Below are 25,036 nucleotides of genomic sequence, written 5' to 3'. Positions count from 1 at the left end.
GTTGGAAACCCTTGTTGTTTTTTTTTAAATAACAAACATGTCATACTTACCTCCACTGTGCAGTTCGTTTTGCACAGTGTGGCCGCGATCACCGTCTTCAAGGGAATAAAAATATATATTTTTATTTTCAGGTGAGCCTATTCCATTTATAATGTTTGCATCCACTTTGTGGTTTTTAAACAATATCAGTGTATAGGTTCAGGAGCATAACTACGCACCATGGGGCCCCACAGCATAATAATCATGGGGCTCCCCTGCAGCCTTTCTCTGTGGTCAAATATGATAATACATGTCACTGATCTTAACATATAATATGCCTATAACAAGAGCTGCAGTAGCATTAATAAAAGCTATCACTATATTGTATGTCATATCATCATGACATATTTGTTAATACGCCCATACACAAATACTGTATATCCCTAATACAATCTTTGATAAACACTGGATTATTTTTTTATTTTTTTATAGAACTACAAACCTCAGCTGTTTTATCAGGTTTTTGCTGAGCAGACACTTTGGGATTTTTAACTGTATAATGGTGGCCATTCATGCTTGGATAAATAATGATCAATATATATTTTTTTATTGATCTCTCCCAATAGAATTAATCAGTCAATGGTCAATAACACAATCAATCGATATGCCACATGTGTGGAAGTGGAATTTAACCGATAGCTGGAAGTTCCAACTGAAAGTTATGGATCATATCATTGTTCTTGCCATGCAACCTTATAGTCCGATTGATCGGTACATGATTAAATTTATGACCAAATCAGAATACGGTACAAACTTAAAGGAAACTTATGGCTTTTTCTCATTTGATCCAATTTTTTTGACCATATTGCACATTGATCTGATCGAGCTGTGTTTGGCCACCATTAGGCATGCAGGGTAGATTTCAGAATGGTAGGGCTGTCTACACTACTAAAACAGCTAAACAAATACTTCTTATTCCTCAGAGGGGGTTTCAGCTTTTCTAGACAGGAGACTTACAGCTTTATTAGACTTAACAGCCTCCCTAATGGGGCCCCTCTCCCATCCCAGGCCCCATAGAAGTTGCATGGGCTGCTATGGCTATAGTTACTACACGGTGCAGATTTTCCAAAAACACGTGCCACTGTTAAGTCTCACACTTTTAGGGATTATCCGCAACATATTTAAAGAGCATGTGTAACACACTTAGCCCTGCATGATCAAATACATTGCAATGCATATTGGAAGCTCTCCATTCAATTGGGAAGCTGCACCAAATCCATGCAGAACCTTTTCACAACATATTGCATTATAGATAATATACTTAAAGAAATGCTTTTTACTCATGTCCATACATTTTGCCTAAGCTGTGAAATGCAGCAAAATATGTTACATTGCATACACTGGAAACAGGTCCTGAAAGCCGAACTTCCCGACTAAAAAAGCCCCCTGGTGTGGACAAACCAGACCCTCATATGTTTAGGAGGTCTGTGCTAACTAGAAATCTTGGCATTTCATAGAATATGCAATATGGAAAGATATTGGATGTATTATACTTTCTAGTCACTCAGTAGGATTTAGTTGATAGTAACTCTAGAAACCAAGCCATGGGTCTGATTTACTAAAGTGAGCTTTGAAACATCAGGACAGCTCTCCAGATGATGCCCAAATCCACGTGATGCCCCTCTGGTAGGAGAGTGGACAGTTTAATTTCCCAAAAAAATCTTAAGATTAAAATGGAATTCAGTGGGATGTCATCAAACTCTCCAAATAAATTATATATCACTCAGAAAAGCAATATTTAAAAGACTGGTCCACCTTAAAACAATATTTCCGTTTTAGTGAAGCTGAACAGCTAAATCAAATAATAATTCCTTACATCTCGGAGGGACTCCAATGGTGAGGTCTCTGTACTTGAGTTCCCAAATTTGAAAAACCTGCCACGACAAGAGCAAGAGGGTCTCACTCTACCTGTAGGAGTTTTCATTTATTTTATATGCTGGAGAATGTAACAGGAGGAGTGGGAACACCCAAAGGTGGGAACACCCTAAATTACATGATGGGAGGGAGCAGAAAAAGGAGGATCTTGTTGGCTTCGATGTCAAGAGATATAGGAAAGGAAACCATGGTTGAATTAGCCATACTCCACCTATAAATGAAGGTCAATTTGGGTGGACAGATGTTTTAATGAGTTTAAATGATACCTATTAACATAAATCAATGAGGTTGATTTACCAAAGCTACAATCTGGTGCTGCTTTGCAAGGTAGCCAATCAGCTTGTTCAATTAAGCTTTGACAAAAAAAAAAACTGGAAGGTGGTTGGTTTCTATGCAAAGCTACACCAGATTTTACACTGTCCAGTTTTAGTAAATTAATCCCAATGTATAACACAGGACAATACTCTACCACTGTTATATTGTAAAGCATTAATTCAGATGAAGCAAAGTGCACCTGTCTACATGTCAAAGTCCGATCATTTGAAGAAGTTCTATTTTTGCAAATCCCCTTGTACAAAATCAGATCAGCAGCGCTCTTATTTCACATTTTTGTGAAAACGGCTCTCTAGGTCCATGCTTACACTATCTTTCACATCATAATAACTGACAGTACAACGCATGAACAACTAGAATAGAGAATATTCTCTCCACACTAAGGAAGATGAGCTGTCTTCCTGATTTAGACCTACTCAGCAAAATGATGCTGGAGGGGAGGAATGGCCACTTATGCAAATTGTTGCACAGGTGTCTGGCAGTCAAACACATGAAGCACACCAATTCTAGATTTCAAAATATATTGATTTCAGAAGCTTTTACTCTTTTGATAAAAAAAAAAAAACCTTGTGCAAAAGCTATTTTAAACTAAATATAGAAAAAAAAAAAGCAGTTCTAGCTTTCGTTATATGAGAAGACAAAATGTTGCAACATACGCTAATCTGACCATGACAGGTTCCTGTTTCAACACAACCACTGGTCACAAACAGGACAAAAATCAAATGTATAGAATCCAACATTCACACAGTTTTCACTTCTTCTTTCAGCAGAAACAATATTGTGAGAGCAGACCTCCCTGCCTAGCATATGCCAAACCGGCTTTCAATTTCTTCTTCCAAAGCAGAGGAGACAAGGTCATTTCCTATTTCACTATCCCCCAGCAAATACAACGCCGATTCACACTAACGCTCAGGGACACCCAAAAGCTTTTTGGGTTGGATCAGCTGTGACTGTTCCAAATGACAAAATTTTTTTGTCATGTAGAGTACGGATAGATAGATAGGTAGATAGATAGATAGATAGATAGATAGATAGATAGATAGATAGATAGATAGATAGATAGATAGATAGATAGATATGTAGATAGATAGATAGATAGATAGATAGATAGATAGATAGATAGATAGATAGATAGATAGATAGATAGATAGATAGATAAATAGGTAGATAGATAGATAGATAAATAGGTAGATAGATAGATAGATAGATAGATAGATAGATAGATAGATAGATAGATAGATAGATAGATAGATACTATACAGACATATACATGATGATATGCTTTGAGCACATTTGCAGTCCTGTTGATTATTCAGCAGTGTTGTGCACATGCAATCAAATTCAAAGTCTATTTCGCCTTACTACACACCATTTGTATGGCTTTCACTAAACATACATATTTTATATATGATGATCTATAACGTACAGAGAAAAGGTCATGTATGTTACCCAAAAAAATGTACAGCAATGCAGTTTAGCTGAATAGCTTAGGTCCACCATACCTATTTAGGTCCACCATACCTAATCATGATCTCATGCCCAACATGATACTTGTAGGATCCATGCCTACACAGAAAATTCGCCCCAACACCATACACAAGCATCTTTTGGCAGTCTAGGCATAACCCAGCTGAGCATGATGGGAGATGTCGTTCAGAAACAGCCCAGCAAAAGAGGCCATTCCTGCACAAGTCACTTAAATCATGTTAATGCCTTGTCTAAGGAGACAGGTACAAATTTTATTGTAAAAATAATTATTGCCTATACGGAATTTATAATAAAAAAACCTGCCCAACAATAAATGACATGCAAGTCTGAAGACAGCATTGATAGTTTGTGTATTACAATAACGCAGGTCATTATCCCTATTAAGGACATCTGCAGTGTAGAAGGGCTAGGTCCTGTGTGCTCCACGTGTGCTGAGCCATGGCACTTGTGGAAAGATCCCCTCGCTCTATACAAGGTAGGATTACCTTGATGAACAGATGTAAAACTGGGAACTAAAAGACATGCAACCATGCAAGGGTCATTTCATGCGACCGTCATCCGCTATCTACTCCTGGGATAGTTGACATCAATTCTACCTTATTAAAGGGATAATATCTATTCCAGCTATGCATTCTTGCATTATTATAATTTTTTCCCCAGAGTGACATGTTACCATGGAGTACTAGAGATGGGAACCCTGGCCGTAAGCAACAGCTGTGCCAGCATAGTGAGAAATCTGTTGTTTGACATATGCAGAAATGAATGAAATCCACGCTTTTTAGTGAGATTGGTCCAAAGTGGTGGATGATGACACAATGTCATGATGATGGCAGCGGCAGTTTGCAGGTAGTCAATATATATATATATATATATATATATATATATATATATATAGATATATATATATATATATATATAGATATATATTCTACACATGTATAGATGAAAATGGATTCCACCCCAGCCCCAACAGAAGCCTGCAGCTCCTCGCCATGCACTGCAGATGTCAGTGGCAGCCAACAGGTTAAAGAGCAGTCCTAACGAGGTGAGATAAAGGGTATTAAAGATGACAAAAGACACTACGGGACCTTCCAAGGCTGGGGATCCGCAGTGGGCTCATTTACCTCAATTCCTAGCTTAAGTCAAAGACATTGATCAGCTCCACCGCAGCAGCAGGACTCCTAGTACAGGCTGAGGAGGTCTAAGTGGAAGGACCTCTGTAAGCTTTAACCTGAGGCTCCGGTGTCCTTAATACATCCAGCCTGCAGTCTCGCTCCCTGGGCTAATCCTCCCGGATGCTGAGCCTGTCTCATGCAGTAAGGCATGTGAGAATACCTGTCAGGCAGGATGCATATGAATTACCAAGTCATCTGTGAGAAAAGGGACAAATCAGGGACACCTCTCTTCCAGAATAAGCCACCTACAGCAAAACGGCAGACATGCACATTATCCGCACATCCTCTAGGGACCACACACTCCTCACCTCCTCCTACTGAGGCACCACAGGAATAATAACTCACTACAAATCTATCCCACTCACAACCTATTGGAGGAGGGACTGCTAACCCTTCCAGTGCCGGGGGTGGGGACAGGCAACGCACTGCGGGCAACCGGCAGCAGGGGCGGACATTATACCATTCGGACATGCTGTGCAGCTGCACCGGGGCCCTTTGGGACTTAAAGGGACAGGTTTTTTTTTGGGGGGGGGGGGTCAGATGGGTGCTGTGATGGGTGATGGGTGCTGGGACCCTCTCCAGAGGTCACATTGATCCCAATTCTTTTTTAAACTGAATATGGAAAGAAGAAATTCTAGTTTTCATTATAGGAGAAGACACTATTTTTTATTTTTTTTTGCCCAACAATTGGGTTCAATGATCGGTAGCCCATGGGTTAATAAGAGTTCAGGAGTCCAAATATAGAGGAAAATAGGAGGAAATGTCTACAGCATGAACTTTTCAGAGGAGATGATCCAGCACACAGCCCAGGCTGATGAGGACATGACTTCTCCATTGCAGATTGCAGCATTGGCCAGCAAACACGTACGAGCATAGCACACTGATGATGCGGGCTGATGACTGTGGCGGGGAGGGGATCCCCATGCCGCATGTCACGCTGCGCTACTGCCTATGCTGGCGCTCCTCTGATCTGGAAGGTCACAGGAGCACCGGGCAGGTAGAAGCAGGAAGGGCACCCTGCATGCATTGGAAATCGCTGATCCTTTTATTAATGCAGTAATCGTATTAACGGCTTTAATCTGCAGACTCGTCATAATCGCTTCTATGAATGAGACAAGGGAAGCAAAGGAAGATACAATGTATACACAATACACAAAACAAACAAACACAATACACAAAACAAACACACACAAAACAAAGGCAGCATGGGGATGGCATACCTTTTATGGTCCAGGGTGTGCGGATAATCTGATGATTGGGTGATCCTCCTGTCACATTCACCTTTATATAGGTCCAGATCAGGAAGAAGACGCCTTGACCATGACAGCGAATAGGCAGCGAATCCTCGCACAGCACAATGCCATGCATCCACTACAGGCAGCAGAGAGGAAGCACGATACTACCATCCACACACACTGATCACATGGAGGGGACAGATCTCCAGGATCAGGATCTTCTCCTCCACACTGCTCTGATCACATGGAAGGGACAGATCTCCAGGATCAGGATCTTCTCCTCCACACTGCTCTGATCATCCTCTAACAGATCCACAGAGTGATCAGATGTGTGTGAGATCCTTCATAGTTCTATAGGATTTCCTCTTCTCCCTCCCTCCCTCTCTCTCTCTCTCTCTCTCTATGTCTGTCTCTGTTTTCCCCCCTCCAGCTGTCTGCTCTGCTTGGGAATATTTTCCGATTTCCTCTGGATTGGGAGTGAGGGAGCTCAGGCTTTGCAGTACATCATGGCTGAGAGCCAGCCTTCTTATCACCATCCAGACCCTCCCACCCCATTGATCACACTCACCATTACTCCAACTTCCCATTCCCCTCCTAACACTGCAAGGAGAAAACTTCTCAACTTTACCAGCCTTATATTTCATCTGTTTTTTCTGGGGCTTTTAGGGCTTGTATACAGTCAAATGCGCCCTTTAAACGCAGAAAAAGGACGCACGTTTACCTGACCACTTTATTAAAAGGGATATTTACGAAAGGCAAATCCACTTTGCACTACAAGTGCACTTGGAAGTGCAGTCGCTCTAAATCTAATGTCACGTACACACGATCGGGAATTCTCGTCGGAAAAAGCTCTGATGGTTTTCCAGACAGAATTTCGCTCAAGCTGTCTTGCCTACACACGGTCACACCAAATTCTGATTGTTTAGAATGCAGTGACGTACAACACGTACGACGGGACTAGAAAAAGAAAGTTCAATAGCCAGTAGTCAGTAGCTTCTGTCTCGTAGTTGGGTCTGAGGATGCGTGATTTTTGGCGTGTCGGAATTGCATACACACGATCGGAATTTCCGATAGAAAGTTTTTCCGTCGGGAAAATTGAGAACATGCTATCAATTTTTGGCTGGCGGAAATTCGGACAGCTAAATTCCGATGGAGCATACACACGGTCGCATTTTCGAAAGAAAAGCTTTCATCTGTCTTTTTCTAGCTGGAAATTCCAATCATGTGTACGTGGCATTAGGGGTAGATCTGAAATGAGGGGAAGCTCTGCTGATTTTATCATCCAATAATGTGCAAGCTAAAATGCTGTTTTTTATTTTCCTTTCATGTCCCCTTTGGATCTACAGCAACTTTACTTCCAAGTGCACTTGCAGTGCAAAGTGGATTTTCCTTTAGTAAATAACCCCCTAAATGTAATACTTACCTCCACTGTGCAGTTCATTTTGCGCACAGTGGCCCTGATCCTGCTCTTCTGGGGTCCCTCGGTGGCTATCTTGGATCCTCCCCGCATCAGATAACCCCCTGGGAGAAGCGCTCTCCCAGGGGGTTACTTTGCGGGCGTGCTCCCGAGTCCAGCATTCAGCATCCATAGACGCTGAATTCAGGACTCGGCCCCGGCGGCCGCGTCATTGGATTTGATTGACAGCAGCGAGAGCCAATGGCTGCACTGATATCAATCTATCCCAGTGATGGCGAACCTTGGCACCGCAGATGTTTTGGAAATGTAGTTCCAAAACACCAAGGTTCGCCATCACTGATCTATTCAATCAACAGCCGAGAACCCCCTAGCAGAGAGAAGGTGCTTCCCCCGTAGGACAAGTTCAAGGGTTCAGGTAAGTAAAATGGAGGGGGGGGGGGCTGGGGGCCGGTCACTGACAGGTGTTTTTTCACGTTAAAGTAGTTGTAAACCCTTACAAACCACTTTGACCTACAGGTAAGCTTAGATTAAGGCTTACTTGTAGGTCCAAGAAATACCTCCTAAACCTACACGGTTTAGGAGATATTTGCCGAAAGACAGGCACCGCTTTCTACGGCGCATGCGCCGTAGACAACGGCGCACAGGCACACTGAGCGCGCCGCGGTCAACGGCGATATGCCGCGAGTGTCGGCATATCGAGTCCATTGACACAGACAGCAGGACTCAGCCCCGCCCCCTCTCCCATGTCACTGGATTTGATTGACAGCGGCGGGAGCCAATTTATCCAATGAGGATGGAGTCGCTGTGCTTGTGCACATCGCTGGAACGGACAGGCTCAGGTAACAAAAAGGGGGAAGTTGCAGCACAGAAGATTTTTGACCCTTATACATAAAATGAGTGAAGGTGAAAAACCTGGAGACTTTACAACTCCTTTAATTCTTTGTGGCATAGATTCAACAAGGTTTTGGAAACATTCCTCAGAAATTGTGGTCCATATTGACATGATAGCATCACACAGTTGCTGCAGATTTGTCTGCTGCACATTCACATCAGTCCCTGCCCTCAAGGAGCTTAAAAAAAAAAAAAAATATATATATATATATATATATATATATATATATATATATATATATATATATATATATATATATATATACACACACATACACACACACCCTATATTACCAAAAATATTGGGATATCTGCCTTTACACGCACATGAACTTTAATGGTATCCCAGTCTTAGCCTGTAGGGATCAATATTAGTTGGCCCTCCCTTTGCAGCAGCTATAACAGCTTCAACTCTACTGGCTGTCCACAAGGTTTAGGAGTGTGTCTATGAGAATGTTTGACCATTCTTCCAGTGCATTTGTGAGGTCAGGCACTGATCATCCATGTCTCCATGGCTTTGTTTTGTGCACTGGTCTAATTCATTTGGTTGGGGGGGGGGGGGGGGGTTGCAGCGATATTATGGTGTGGGTATTTTTCAGGGGTTGGATTTGGCCCCTTAGTTCCAGTGAAGGTAACTCTTAAGGTGTTAGCATACATTTTGGACAATTTTTTGCTCACAACTGTGTGGGAACAGTCTGGGGATAGCCCCTTACTGTTCCAATATGACTCACCAGTACACAAAGCAAGGTCCATAAAGACATGGATGAGCGAGTTTTCGGTGGAGGAACTTGACTGGCCTGCACAGAGTCCTGTGGCCCCAACCTGATAGAACACCTTTGGGATGAATTAGAGCGGAGACTGTGAGCCAGGCCTTCTCGTCCACATCAGTGCCGGACCTCACAAATGTGCTTCTGGAAGAATGGTCAAACATTCCCATAGACACACTCCTAAACCTTGTGGAAAGCCTTCCCAGAAGAGTTGAAGCTGTTATAGCTGCAAAAGGTGAGCCAACTCAATATTGAACCCTACAGTCTAAGACTAGTATGCCATTAAAGTTCATGTAGGTGTAAAGGCAGGTGTACCAATACTTTTGAATATATATATATATATATATATATATATATATATATATATATATATATATATATATACACACACGCACAGACACTATATTACCAAAAGAATTGTGATATCTGCCTTTACATGCACATGAGCTTTAATGGCATTCCAGTCTTAGTCTGTAGGGTTCAATATTGAGTTGGCCCACCTTTTGCTGCTATAACAGATTCAACTCTTCTGGGAAGGCTTTCCACAAGGTTTAGGAGTGTGACTATGGGAATGTTTGACCATTCTTCCAGAATCACATTTGTGAGGTCAGGCACTGATGTTGGACAAAAAGGCCTGGCTCGCAGTCTACGCTCTAATTTATCCCAAAGGTGTTGTATTGGGTTGAGGTAAGAACTCGTATGTCTATGGGAATAGATGACCATTCTTTCAGAAGTTTGGGGTGGAGGAACTTGACAGGCCTGCGCAGAGTCTTGATCTCAACCCGATAGAACACCATTGGCATGAATTACAGTGGAGACTGTGAGCCAGGCCTTCTTGTCCACATCAGTAGCTGACCTCACAAATGTGCTTTTTGAAGAATGGTAAAACATTCCCATAGACACACTCCTAAACCTTGTGTACAGCCTTCCCAGGAAAGTGTAAGATTTTCTTTTAACTGCAAAGGGTGGACCAACTCAATATTGAACCCAATGGACTAAGACTGGGATGCCATTAAAGTTCATGTGCGTGTAAAGGCAGGTGTCCCAATACTTTTGACAATTATATATATGTATATATATATATATATATATATATATATATATATATATATATATATATACACATATTTAAAAAAAACACACTGCATACGCATTACAAATGCATGTAAATGCACATGCGGACCTGAACACTGAATGCAGGGTGTGGTGTAGGCAAGCCCTTAAAGCCCAACTCCGGGCAGATAAATGAAAATATTTAGGCACAGCCCCACTGCAAGGGAAATGGACTTGCCCACACACGATCACACCAAAGTCTGTTCGTTTAGAACGCGATGGCGTATGACGGGACTAGAAAAGGAGGTTCGATAGCCAGTAGCCAATAGCTGCCCTTGCGTTGTTTTTGGTCCGTCAGAATAGCTTACAGACGAACGGTTTTCCCGATAGGAGTTGATTCCATCAGAAAGATTTAAAACATGTTCTATTTCTAGGTCCATCAGATTAAAAAAAAAAAAAAAAAGTCAGATGAAGCCCACACACGATCGTAATATCCGATGAAAGGATTCTGTCTGACCTTTTCTGCCGGAAGGTCCGGTCGTGTGTACGCGGCATAAGTCTGTTGACCTGAGGGGGCCCCAAGGGATTCCCTTAAAGTGGTACTGCACCCAAAAAGGGAAGAGCAGAGTAAAATTGTATTGGATTCCTTGGGTTACATCCCTGTTGTCCAGATGAGTAACACTCAACCCGGAGAACTGAGGAAAAATTGTGAGTACAAGGCATCACGTCCCACCCCTCCCGAGCACAGCGTTCTGCACTATTTATTATGTTATAAAATGCAGCACTAAGAATACATGGCCAATCATGAATATATATATATATATATATATATATATATATATATATATATATATAGAATGCATAGACTCGACTAAGTCAAACAAGCATAGAATTGTAAGCATCAGAATATTGGTCCGGCAAGGATCTCGAAGGGTTTAAACACCATGACTCTCCACACCAAGTAAATCTCTTGATAAATCACGGACTCCCACGTTTTTGGGAAAAAGACAGAGAACCTCCACATAGTGTAAAACCGTCTTGATGAAAAATTTCATTAAAAGTAGAAAACTTACAACATTGTTGAATAGATGAGCATCAATCAGATATCACTAAAATGTGATCACATGGAATTTTCAGAAGGTGTAATAACATGGAGCAGGCTCATAGATATCTGATGCGTTTCGTCCACAAAGACTTCAACTGGGGCTCACAATGTATTTTTGAAGAGAGTGATGTCATTACATAAGGGCTGCTCTCTGTATCATCCAGGACCACCCACCGCCAGGAGAAGACTGAAGAGCACATCATATGACTGGCCAGGAGACATCAGAAAATGGTAAAAAAAGCATAACAGATTGCTGATAGAAGGCCTCAAGGAAAGGGGAGCGTGGAGCGAGCTTAATCCCTTGAGAATGTGATTGGTGAATGAGGAAGCAGCAGCAGACAGTTGAGATAGTCTCTCTTCTCCTGTCGACGTGTTTCTTGGCAGCATATGCACATTCAGCACACAAAACTGGCTTCTAGTGCTACCTCTCGATCCCTCTCCTAATCTACTTATTAACCTACCAATTAACCTTCTACCTATTCATATTAATCTTCTATATATCTAATACTACAAGAATCTCATTTGATTCATTGACTTAAAGTATAACTAAAGGCACAACTTTTTTTAGTTTTGGATGGAGTGAAGAGAGATTCGAATACATTTCAGTTTTTATTGCTTTCTGTGCCCCTGTTAAGAAGATTCACCCTATCTGTCCTATTTACTATCATTGACAGTGAAAGTAAAAGAAAATCCCCAGAAAATCAATAGAGGGGAAACCTTTCAATGGGGAAATTGGTTCTGGGGACCTGGGGGTCCCCAAGGAATTCCCTTAATTTTCAGAATTTTCCTCTCACTTTCTGATTGGCTGTGTGACAGGAAGTGAAGGGAAATCTCAGCAATGGGACACAGATGGTGGAAAAAAAATAAGAGTATTCAATTCTGTGGGAGAAGATGTCCCCACTGATGTTAGAGCAGTGGTTCTATAGAACAAACAAAACTATGCAAATGGGAGATCTCACTTCTTCACTATGCAACCAAGTAGAGAAATTCCAAAAAATAGTTTTTTACAGGCTGGATTTCCAACACACCCTGGAATAGCAATCTTTCCCCTCTCACTTTCCCGTTCCCCATAATATACTCTCATGCACCTACCTCTCATCTTACTCAACTTTCCCACTTACTTAGCCAACCCCTCTTCCTCCACTACTAACATCATACCACAGGATGAATGTAATTTATTTGTATGCTTGGAACTGTATTGTCGTGTAGTGTATTTTTGCGCTGCGGCGCAGTACAGAGTGGAATGTACCGTTTAAAGTATTTGTTTTTTGTATATTTTCTTGCAAAATAAAGTATACATTTTCAATAAAAAAAAACAAAAAAAAAACCTTCTACAGTACTACATGAGCCATAGTATGTTCTCTTTTATTTTACCATATCCTTTGCTCTATGGCACAAGCTTTGTACTATGTTTGAACATGTTAATAATGTATGGTCTAACTGTAGCTTCTCTTCTGTGCTGTAATCATTTTACTTTATTGATTCTGCCTGGCTTTTGCAATAAAAATAAAAGAAGACAAGGCATAACCAGGTACTAACATTAGTTGCATTTAGAAATACAGTAGTATCTAGGGACAGGGGAACTTTACTGCTTCTTTTTAGCAGATCAGTGAAGTGGGGGCACATACAGGAAGCCTGTGGTTCCGACCTATGAAGTGAACCTGTTACTTTGTGTAATATTACAAGAAACATGTGGAGGATATTGCTAGATATCTTATGATCATTTTATTTGTTTACAGGCTTCTGAATTTAATATTTTATTAGTCACTGACCCCAAACAAGCTATATATATATTTATATATTTATTTATATAATTATATATATTCAATAAAGTCTCATGCAGCGGAGAAAGAAAAGTTGAGCCAAGGTGGTGAAGAGATAGAGACGTCACACTCCTTAGTCCCAATGAAGATCCACAAGTTTCAGAAATCCATGTATTGTTGTCACCACGTGTCACCATCACCATAAACAATATGCCTGCTTACCAGATTGTTAGACCTATAGAAAAGGTCAGTTGCGCCTGTGGCTGATAACCCTGCCAGGGCCTTTAAACTGCAGTAACTTGGTCTTGGTTTACACAGTGGTCACAGTAGTCCTATGGATGTTCCCTCTTGTCCTCTCACCTACGCTATCCACGGATGCCCCACTCAAAAGAGAAGAAAGAGGCTCCACATAGTATAAGATCCAACGATATTTTATTCAAGAAGGTTTAAAAATGTAAAAGATGAGAGCAGCTCTCTATCGCATACAGGAATATACCAGCCGGTACAAAAAAACGTTCACCCGCACATTGTCAAAGAACTGATGTTCCATCCATTTCTTGAAAAGGCAGCAACAACTGGTAATGTCTATACACATGGAATAAATATTGGGCGGTATCAGCTAGTTTAATAGAAACCGCCTAACATTCAGCCTGTGTGTACCGCAGCCGGTCCAGCTTCTGTTGAAGAGGTATGACCAAAAAAAGGTCTGCCAATGGCTGAGAGTGCTGACCAGTGTGTTCTAGCAGGGGGATTGTCCACCAGTCAAAACACAATAGCTCATCAGGGAGACTGTGTACTATCATTGGAATGTTAGTACAGAATCTCCTCCCGAGCTCTTTCGTTTTTTTTTTCATTCAGCCCACTGGGTTGAACAAAAAAAAATAAAAAAAGACTGCTAGTGTGAACTAGGCTTTAGATGATGGCTGAGAAAGAGGGAGCAACAGTTTGTAAGATTTTGGTAACCCCTGGGAGTCAAAAGTGACCTTTGTTATTCCTCATAGCACAGAGAGGAAAAATAAGCCAAGAGCAGTGGTCTCTGACCTGTAGCCCTGGGGCTGGGTGCAGCCCTTTGCTTGCCTATATCCAGCTCCTGAGGCATTATTTCTGCCTCTGGGACCAACAATAGGGCACTATTCCTTCCAACGACAGCAATGATGGGGCATAATTCCTTCCACTGAGAACAAAAATGGAGCACTATTCTATACCAAAGAATTATTTACTCAAATGACTTACTCCCAAGTCTGAAGGACAGTAAACTGGTCCTTTGTTTAGAAGGTTTGGAGACTCCTGGCCAAAAGCAAATAAAAAAACTTCAGTAGCTGGCTATTGTATTCAATCAGCTGCGCCACCCGCAGCTGCTTGAATACTTGAACAGGGCATGCATCTAATAAGACGCAGTTACTGTTTGGCTGACAATTTTTCTCTTGGCTCCTTCAATTTTTCAATCAAACTTGTCAAGCCAGATGGTGCTACATTTGAGCCACGTTCTAGAGTGTATGCAATTAAGCAATAATTACTCTATGTGGAGGTGCAGTTAAATATGATAGTAAAAGTAATAACAACAGGGTTACTTATTTGTCAGCTGGTTTTACTTGTAGCTGCGCCTGGCTGGAGAGTGACTGGGTACAGATGATGAAGGTTCTAGGGCTCTCCGGGATATATAGGTTAGGAGAGTCTCACGTGCCCGTCAACAGTTCCACACTTTAGGAAACTTTTGCCCATTTACCCCTCTTTATATTATCTTTTGCAGCTTTATTAAGTGGCCACCTGTTTTTTGTGGTGGACAGCTGTTTTATGATTACTACTTTATATCATTATGGGTGACTGAGCTGTCCTAATGTTATACTCTTGCTATTCAGAGTACAGTATATAGTTATTGATCATGTTTCTGATGCATTCATTCTGAACTGATAACTAAGGTCGGAAGTTACCGGTATTTCTATTCCATTCCTTTGTGCCAATCTATTTCTTTATGTGTTTGCTTTGTTCTGTGTTCATGAGGTACCCTGACCCTGGGGTGTAATCCCACGTGTGGAGCTAATACACCAAACAATGGATGTGTATACTGCACATGATGTCTATGAACAAATCTGGTAAAGGATAGATTAGTCTGCGTTCCGGCTGTGCATGCATCTAAAGTCTAATGCCAGCTTTCATTTCACTGATCATTTCACGTTTCTATGGAGAAGATTTCAGAAATCATATAACAGATTTGTGTTATTGGACTTAAATTGTTACAATGCTTTTTTTTATGAAATACATGAAACATATTTTCGGTGGCCTGTCAATGAACAGAAATCATACACCATCACATCAGGCTTATTGAAAAACAGCAGGGAACAATGATGATGTGCCAAATGCATAACAAATATCAGCTTATCAGATTTTTAGATTATCGTAGCCAGATCAGATAAAAGATTTTTTGACTGATTGCTATGGGTTACTATTCCTTGCATATTACATTTGCTTTATGCAATTCCTTATTGACTAATCCTGCATGTTTCAGGTCACCATTGGATCAATTATGGTGTGGGTTCTTAAAGAGGAATTGGACTCTGGAAGCCATGCCCAAAAAAGTAAGCAAAGGGCAAAGAATTAGCCACCAGCATTTCCCATGGTCTCTCTGTAGCTAAACATTCTCCATTATCAGTTACCATGCCTTATTCTGTGTCTTTGTAAAGGGGTGTCTATTTTGTTAAAGGCAGGGCTTTCCTTCCTCATGTCAGAGTCTCCAGCAAAGAGACCGGCTCACAGTACACTAGGGACATCACCAAATCTCACTCCAAATCTGCTTAGACTGGCAGACGCAGCAGTGCCTAGATATATACACAATATTACCAAAAGTATTTGGGCGCCTGCTTTTATACGCACATGATCTTTAATGGCATCCCAGTCTTAGTCCGTAGGGTTCAATATTGAGATGGCCCATCCTTTGTAGTTTTAACAACTTCAACTCTTCTGGGAAGGCTGTCCATAAGGTTTAGGGGTGTGTCTATGGGAATGTTTGACCATTCTTCCAGAAGCGCCTTTGCGAGGTCAGGCACTGATGTGGATGAGAAGGCCTGGCTCACAGTCTCCACTCTAATTCATCCCAAAGGTGATCTATCAGGTTGAGCTCAGGACCATGTGCAGGCCAGTCAAGTTCCTCCACACCAAACTCGCTCATCCATGTCTTTATGGACCTTGCTTTGTGCATTTGTGCGGAGTCATTCCCACATACACACTCCTAAACCTTGTGGACAGCCTTCCCAGAAGAGTTGAAGCTGTTATAGCAGCAAAGGGTGGGCCAACGCAATATTGATCCCTACAGACGAAGACTGGGATGCCATTAAAGTTCATGTGCATGTACAGCCAATATATTTGACAATGTAGAATATATATATATACATATATATATATATATATATATATATATATATATATATATATATGTGTATATATATCTCTATTGTGGAGATGCGACCCCATGAAACAGGTGCATATGTGCAGTGTATGCCTGATTTTGGCAGGAATACTAATTGCACACCTGTGGGCTGGGTTCATAAATGTCCCAGGAAGAGAAGTCAGTGCTCAGACTTGGAGACAACTCCGCCCGGCAGACAGGAAGTCTGGCCTAGGAGGTCGGGAGGGTTCCAGTAGGAGACGGCTCCAGGAGAAAGAGACAGGACAAATGCATTATTTTACATTTTTCTACATTAAACCTCATTTTCCATGTAGTTACCCACCCCATTCATTTGTTCAGATCTTTTTGCAAGGAGTGAGGAGAAGAATAAATTCAATCCCTTCGCCATCTCCCCATCCTTTGTAACCAGATGACCTTCCTCATTCTTTATGGGGCCAATATAGACTACCCTCTCTTTTCTACTGTTTAAATACTTAAAGATTTTTTTTTTTCTTTTCTCTGTGTCTTTTGTTTTTTATCTTAGCCGCCCTAATTGTACCCTCACATTCCTTATAAAGTCTGAATGCTGATGATGATCCCTCAACCTTGTATTTTTTGAAGGCCTTCTCCTTTGCTTTTATATGCATTTTTACATTGGAGTTAAGGCACTTTTTACCCAATGGGATGCATTGGCTAATGCCGTTATTTAATATGCTCTTAAAGCAAACCCAACTCTCTTCCGTGTTCTTTGTTCCTAAGAAGTGCACTGTTCATTTTCAGGATACATTCAAGATTAAAGTTATAATTTTCAGGGTAAGCACAGTTAAAATATTTTGGGTGTTCCCTATAACAGCACATTATCACTTTTTTAGATAAGTTCCACTTGAAGCTTTTTAATGATTAAAAACCCCCAGTGAATTGCACTGCCTGTCCCTATTCCCTCTTCACTGAACTGTCAAAGTAATTTTTAGTTCCTGTTCACCCTTGTGTTCCAGCTTCTCCTGTTGCCTTTTTATCTATAGTATAAAAATAATATACATCCAACAGGGAGAGTAGGCCCTCTGATAATAACCACAGCAGGTGTGCAGACCCAGGAACCTCAGTCTAGTGAGATATAGGAATTTGTCATATTCTTCTAACTCTTCAGCATCTGCCAAAAATATTAGTTTTGGGTGGACTGATTCTTTAAAGAAGAACTGATATTTTCCAGAAGGATCCATGGTCCTTATTTGGATTTGTTTCAACCATTTTCTCTGTAAATACTTTAGAGACTGCCAAACAATTTCTACAAGATTGTTTTTATTATATACCATAAATCAGATTTTTCAAACAGACCTTGAAGGTAACAGTAAAAAACACCAAATTCCTCCCTGCTGATTTGAGCTAAATTTCCAATGCATGACACCAACAGCATAGTACGTATAGCCTTGTGTATAAGGTTTCTCTAGATGAAAACTGATATGATTGTAGTGTATGGGTGCAGGCAGTGTGTTATTAAAATACAGCTTACTATGCCTAAAGAGGATCTGTCTCAAGAGAGAACATTTTATGAATTCATTGAAAAATACACACTGGAATATCTTTCCATGATCTTGTCTTTGGATTAGCCACAGCCATAACTATATCATTTTGCTTATCATCAATTGGTGTAGACAGGTGTCCTCTGCTGAACTCTCAGTCTAGTCCAGCTTTTCTCAAGATTCTTACCTCTGAGGAAGCCTTGAAATAATGTTCTCAGGAAACCCCTGATAATGATTTAACCTACAGCACAAGGCACATTACCATCATCGTTAGATGTAGAAAAGTTTTAAATACAAGAAAAAAGAATGAGGCCTACCTACCGTGGTAAACACCCAGGCAGATATTTGTTTCCCAGATATCAAGCAATTGTGCTGAAAGTTTGAAAATGACTTGCTAAGCTATTGCCAGACTTCACAAGTTTGTTGCACAATGGCAGCAAGTCCACATTGCATGACTCCAGATCAACTTTCTTTGCAAACATTCTGCAAGTCTGCTGCAAGTTATTTTATACAATAGTCATCCCACCACAGGGGATACCCGCGATAGTCTCATGGGGAGGCTGAACGGGGAGATGCCGTTGTAAACAGCATCTCCCCGTTCTGCCTAGCAACAAGTGACATTGATCTCTGCTCCATGTGATTGGAGCAGAGATCAGTGTTCACTAACACAAAGCCCAGCCCCCCACAGTTAGTAACACGCCCCTAGGAACACTTAATCCCTACACTGCCACCCCCTGGTTAACCCCTTCACTGACAGTGTCATTTGCACAGGAATCAGTGCATTTGTATAACACTGATTGCTGTATAAATGACAATGGTCCCAAAAATGTGTCAAAAATGTCCGATGTGTCATTACTAGTAAAAAAAATATTAATAAAAATGCCATAAAACTATCTGCTATAACTTTTGCGCAAACCAATCAATAATCTGTGATTTATTTTACCAAAAATATGTAGAAGAATACGTATCATTAATACGTAAAATTAAAAACCGCAGGGGTGATCAAATACCACCAAAAGAAAGCTCTATTTGTGGGAAAAAAAAGACGTCAATTTTGTTTGGGAGCCACGTCGCATGACCGCACAATTGTAAGTTAAAGCGACGCAGTGCCGAATCGCAAAAAGTGGTCTGGTCTTAAGCCAGCAAAATGGTCCGGTCTGAAAATGGTTAATGACATCACAAGTCACATGACAGATCCTGAGAATGTCCAAGAAAGGCAGGCTGGAGAGAGAATTTCTGTGTACCTAGCATGTATGGTAATTATATGAATGATAATTTGAAGTTAACATTTGCATTCCCTGAATGGTGCATTATATAAATAAAAGTTACAAAATAATAAAATAATACAATAATAATAATACATCCTGTATAAAACAAATTTATAAATGATGAAAAATACCCTGTTACCCTTTTTTTAAATAGTGATTGATTCAGCACCAGGAGAAAAATATTCCTTGGCCTAACTGGGCAGGCTTTCATTGTCCTATAACACCTCTAAGATGAAGGGTAAACAGACAATGATAAAGATAAAAAGGATCCTTCACTATATTTAATGCTCTGTTAAAACAAGCAGTATGATAAATGTTTTCCAGAACAGGAAGCTGGCTACCAATGATTCTACCACTGTAAAAATCCTTTGAAAATCCTTTGAAAGTTCTTTAATTGTACTACTGCTATACCATACTGTGATGGTACAATTGCGCACACTTTATTGCACCACAATAGAAGTACAGTAATAACTTCTTTTCTATCTATGTCTTTTTAAATATTCACAAAAGGTACAGTTGTTTCTGTGATTTTTTTTTAAATGATCACTGCTGTGTTCATTTTCCATGTGGCATCATCCAAAATATGAATGCCAAGATATTTGGAAGAAGAAACTCTCTCCACTAAAGTCAACACTTCATATCAATAAAACAAGTAGTATGGCATACTCTCTCATATGACATTCTTCGAATCATGAGGGTGTTGCACATAGGATAGGAGTGCTATGGTGGACTGGCTGGCATGGCATTGTCTCTACTAACATGGCAATCTCTTCAATAGTCCAGTCCACCTATTTTTTATTATGGATAAAGGTTAATGTTGGTATATTTATTGGGATGCCAAAAAGTGAAGACCCATTTAGCAGGCAGTCTATGGACCAAAAACCTTTTCTGTGTAGTACCTACTAATGCGTTTTCACTTCTTTTTACTTAAAGAGGAAGTAAACCCTGATGAGTTTACTTCCTCTTTCATTCCCTGCAAAGGTAAAGCGTAATGGACTACTATGCATCACTTACCTGACACAGGAGCCAGCGAAGTCACCACTGTCCCCTGTAGTTCCAAGCGTCCATCTTCTCGGTGGGTCTCGCCGCTCTGCCACTGTCATTCGGTGAAGCCACGATGACGTCACTCCCGCGCATGCGCACGGGATCTGCCACTCGCGGCATATCGCCGTTCACCGCGGCGCGCCTGCACGCCGCTGTCTACGGCACATGCGCCGTAGACAGCGGTGCCTGTCTTTCGGTAACCTACACGGTTTAGGAGATATTTCTTGGACCTACAGGTAAGCCTTGATCTAGGCTTACCTGTAGGTCAAAGTGTGTTGTAAGGGTTTACAACCACTTTAAAATTTCTAGTAAGCATATCCAAGTTTCCATTGGGGCATCTGACATCTGATGCCTCATCATCTCTACTTTGAAAATAACACCTATTTTCCCTGTACACTTGGTAATTAAATCCTTCATAATCCTGGGCAATTTAAAGTGCAACTTAAACATATAGAAAAAATATATAAACAGAAGTCACCATTATTAAAAATTGCACATCAAAGCCTTGAGTGTAGCAGAATTTGTAAAATAATACATTTATATGCAAACTTACTTTGTCTGCAAGGTGAGCTTGACCTCACCCGTTCCAACTCTGTAGCCCCCCTCTTGGTAATTGAGACTGTCCATCACAATAAAGGGCCAATACAGAAGGAGGCAGAAAGTTTGATTTTAACCGGAAAAGTCAAAATTTGCAGTTACCTATACCTTTGTATCCTCTAATTGTTTTAACATGTGCTTTTCACTGCTAGTAACTTCCACTTTCCATTTTTTAACCATTATTTAAATTGGTCAAGTTTCTAGTAATGGATTTCTGATTGTCATTTGCACCTAATAGAGTAAAACAATACTCAAAAATGACAATGAGTATTTTATTCTGCAATTACCTGTTATAGTTATTGACCCTTAAAACGTAAGAAAAATATGAATAGCTTATGTATGCAAAATGGCCAGTAGAGCACATTTTAATATCAAAATGAATATGGCATAGCCCAAAAGAGAGCTTTAAAGTTCATTTGTGAGATGTTCCCTTGCTGCTTAAGCCATAAAGTGGTTGAAATAATGTTCCTGAAAATATCAGAAGCTATAATAAAACAGTCAAAAATAGTAATTACTTAGAGGGAGTGTACTTGGTGGGCATACGTGTCCTCCTGAGCACAGCCTCTCCTGCATCAGGCACTCACACACCTTTGCCTCTCTAGAGGTCTGCTTGCTCTCTGAGCACCTGACGACATACAGGCCCCCTGCACCTTCTGGGTCTCTCCTCCTCCTACCTTCCAGCGCTGGGCTGACAGGAGTAGTAATGTTGCTCTCACTACTCAGTATACATGCCCCACCCAGTTTCAGCCCTGACACACGCTCGTGGAATGTTGGCAAACCACGGTATTTTTTACTTTTTGCTATAATAAATATTCCAAATTTAAAAAAACTAACAAAAAAACAAAATAAGGGATAGATTTATGCCGTTTTTATTATTATAATTTTTTGTTAGTAGTAATGGCGGAGATTTTTATCGGGACTGTGACATTGCGGTGGAAATATCGGACACTTTTGACACTATTTTTGATCACTGACAGTTATACTGCCATCAGTGCTATAAATATGCACTGATTACTGTATAAATGTCACTGGCAGGGAAGAAGTTAACACTAGGGGGTGATCAAGGGGTTAAATGTATTACCCAGGGAGTGATTTTAACTGTAGAGGAAGTGGACTAACTAGGGCCAGAGACCGATCAGTGTTCATACTTAGTATGAACACTCAATCTGTCTCCTCTCCCCTGACATGACATGGATATGTATGTTTACACACACAGATTCACGGTCCTGCTCTGTAACATGCGTGCCCTGCCCACCTAGGATAGGAGATCCCATCTGCGGACGACATAGGACAATGGGCGGGTAGGGAAGTGGATAAACACCTTTAAAGGTTACCTGTTTAGAGTTACAGAGGATTATTGCTCTGGCTCTAATGTTCGTGGCGATATCTGACATGTGTGGCATGAATACCGTTTACATATGCGTGCGTGACTTACATATGCATTCATTTCTGGGCTTGAACATGGAGGGATGAGGGTGCTTTCATTCTTTTTTTTTTTTCTTATTTATTTTACTTTTTTTTTTTTATTATTTTTTTTTTCACTGTTCCTTTTTTTTTATCACTTTTATTCCTATTACAAGGAATTTAAAAACCTGAAATTAATGATACCGAGGTTATGGCTGATATCTTCAGCCATGATCCCAATAAACCATTTGCAAACTTTCAGCACCTTTGTCCCCTTTTGTCTGAATTTTTCACAGTACACCCACAACGCTATGCAATAGCAAATTGGTATGATAGTTATAAGTTATAAAGCCAGAGTCTATATTATACTAAAAGCAATATGCTATAAAGAAAAAAAAACTGTGGTTTTCCTGACCAGTGGAAAATAATGACTGGTAGACCGTGTGTGTCTTTACTGTACAAATCAATAAGAAGATGCTGCACACTAAAATCAATAATTAGCTCAAAATCTTTGACCAATATTTCACTGAGTCTTTCAGCCGTTTTGTGAAGGTCATTGGTCTGATGCAACCTACAAACAGAATTTTCTTCTTCTTGTCTTGTTAGTCCTTCACACTGTTTGCATATAATAGGAGCAAGACTAAAGCCCCATACACACTATCAGATTTTCTGCTGATTTTTTCCTTCAGATTTACCAAAATAATATGAGATAAAACGTTAGGAGTTTCAATTTTTATGCAATCAGTCAGGCCCTTGCACTACATGGTTTTGGTAAATCTGAAGACAAAAATCAGCAGAAAATCTGATAGTGTGGATGGGGCTTAAGGCTGGCCATACAATATACAATTTTCCTTTAAATTTACCAAAACCATATAACAAAAAGCAGGCCCTTGCACTACATAGTTGAAGGTAAATCCAAAGGAAATTGAATAAGAAAATGGTATAATGTATGGTTTAATTAAAATTCACAAAACCCTAATGCAGTGATGGCGAACCTTGGCATCCCAGATGTTTTGGAACTACATTCCCATGATGCTCAACTACACTTCAGAGTGCATGAGCATCATGAGCATCATGGGAAATGTAGTTCCAAAACATGTGGGGTGCCAAGGTTCGCCATCACTGCCCTAGTGCAAGGTCTGAACATATTTGGCAAGCATTGGTACTGTTTTTTTTTCTGAGGCTTTTGCCCATATATAGGTCTTAAAGTGGTTCTAAAGCTTTAAGGTTTTTCACCTTAATACATTAAGGTGAAAATCTTCTGTGATGCAGCCCCCCCCTTTTTCTTAACTGAGCCTGCTCCAATCCAGTGACGTGCATGAGTACAGTGGCTTCAGCTGCTGTCTCTCTCCTCATTGGACAGATTGATAACAGCCGGAGCTGCTGTCAATCAAATCCTCTGACTCGTGAGCGGGGCGTAGGGTCGAGTCCCGCTGTCTGTGTCAATGAATGCAGCAGCAGGACTCGGGAGTGAGGCTGCACTGGTGCCCCCAGGGAAAGTGGCTTTCCATGAGGGCAACCAATGATGAGGAGGGACTTGGAGCGGGGGACCACAAAAGAGGAGGATTGGGCTGTTCTGTTTAAAACCACTGCACAGAGCAGGTAAGTACACGCATGTTTGTTATTTTTATTTAACCACTTGCTAACCAGCTGCCGGCGTTATACTGCGGCAGGTCAGCACGATCCTGCTAATAGTCGTAGCTATACGTTGGTCCCTTTAAGCAGAATAGCAGGTGCACGTACGGGGTGCTCATGACCGGTGGTTGAAATGAGGCAGAACAGGGAAGTATGTGTAAACACACACATCCTAGTTCTATGAGGAGAGGAGAGAGAGATTGTGAGTTCCTACAAGCTGGGAACCACAATCTCTCATCTCCTATAGTCACTCCCATTCTGCACAGTTAGAACACAAACATAGGGAATACAGTTAACCCCTTGATCGCCCCCATGTGTTAACCCCTTCCCTGCCAGTGATATTTATACAGTAATCAGTGCATTTTTATAGCACTGATAACTGTATAATTGTCAATCGACCCAAAAATGTGTCAAAAGTGTCCGATGTGTCCGCCATAATGTCGCAGTCTTGATAAAAATTGCAGATCACTGCAATTACTAGTAAAAAATATAAAATAATAAAAATGCCATAAATCTATCCCCTATTTTGTAGACGCTATAACCTTTGCGCAAACCAATCAATATACTCTTTTTTAATTTATATTACCAAAAATATGAAGAAGAATACATATCGGCCTGAGCTGAGGACTGAGGAAAACATTGGGGATATTTATTACAGCAAAAAGTACAAAATATTGTGTGTTTCTCAAAATTGTCACTCTTTTTTTGTTTATAGCAAATAAATAAAAACTGCAGAGATGATCAAATAACACCAAAAGAAAGCTCAATTTGTGAGAAAAAAAGGGCGTCAATTTTGTTTGGGTACAACGACGCACGGCCGCGCAAAGTTAAAGTTAAATCAGTTAAAGCAACGCAGTGTCAAATTGCAAAAAACGGCCTGGTCATTAAGCAGCCAGTTCTTCCGGGGCTGAAGTGGTTAAATAAAAAGGAAGGTGTGCAAGCACTTTAAGCTTATATTTTCACTTCTATTTGGAAGGGTTTGAATTGTTATGTATAATAGTGTGTATCCAATTACCTGCAGGTGGTTGCGTTTGCTAAAAATGAT

General features: G+C 40.6%; 1 protein-coding gene across 11 annotated transcripts in view; it reads right to left on the bottom strand.

Moving 5' to 3' along the window:
* The window catches only part of LOC143987408 (sodium/calcium exchanger 1), a 688,674-nt gene that overhangs the window by 437,840 nt on the left and 225,798 nt on the right, over positions 1-25,036 (bottom strand). Inside the window, exon 1 of one of the 11 annotated variants that reach the window (XM_077486096.1) lies at positions 6,131-6,651. The exons of 8 other annotated variants lie outside the window; for them this stretch is intronic. The gene's annotated coding sequence lies outside the window, so the exon portion shown is untranslated. Of the gene's footprint in view, positions 1-1,855; positions 1,933-4,859; positions 5,204-6,130; positions 6,652-25,036 lie in introns of those variants that run through there. 2 more of the 11 variants (XM_077486097.1, XM_077486098.1) reach the window with 2 other exon arrangements.

Source organism: Lithobates pipiens, unplaced genomic scaffold, assembly GCF_037356315.1.
Source record: "Lithobates pipiens isolate NorthernLeopardFrog02 unplaced genomic scaffold, aLitPip1_a1.2 Scaffold_18, whole genome shotgun sequence".
NCBI lineage: Eukaryota > Metazoa > Chordata > Amphibia > Anura > Ranidae > Lithobates > Lithobates pipiens.
The sequence above is the reverse complement of the archived record's forward strand: the minus strand, read 5'-3'. Positions and strand labels throughout refer to the sequence as shown.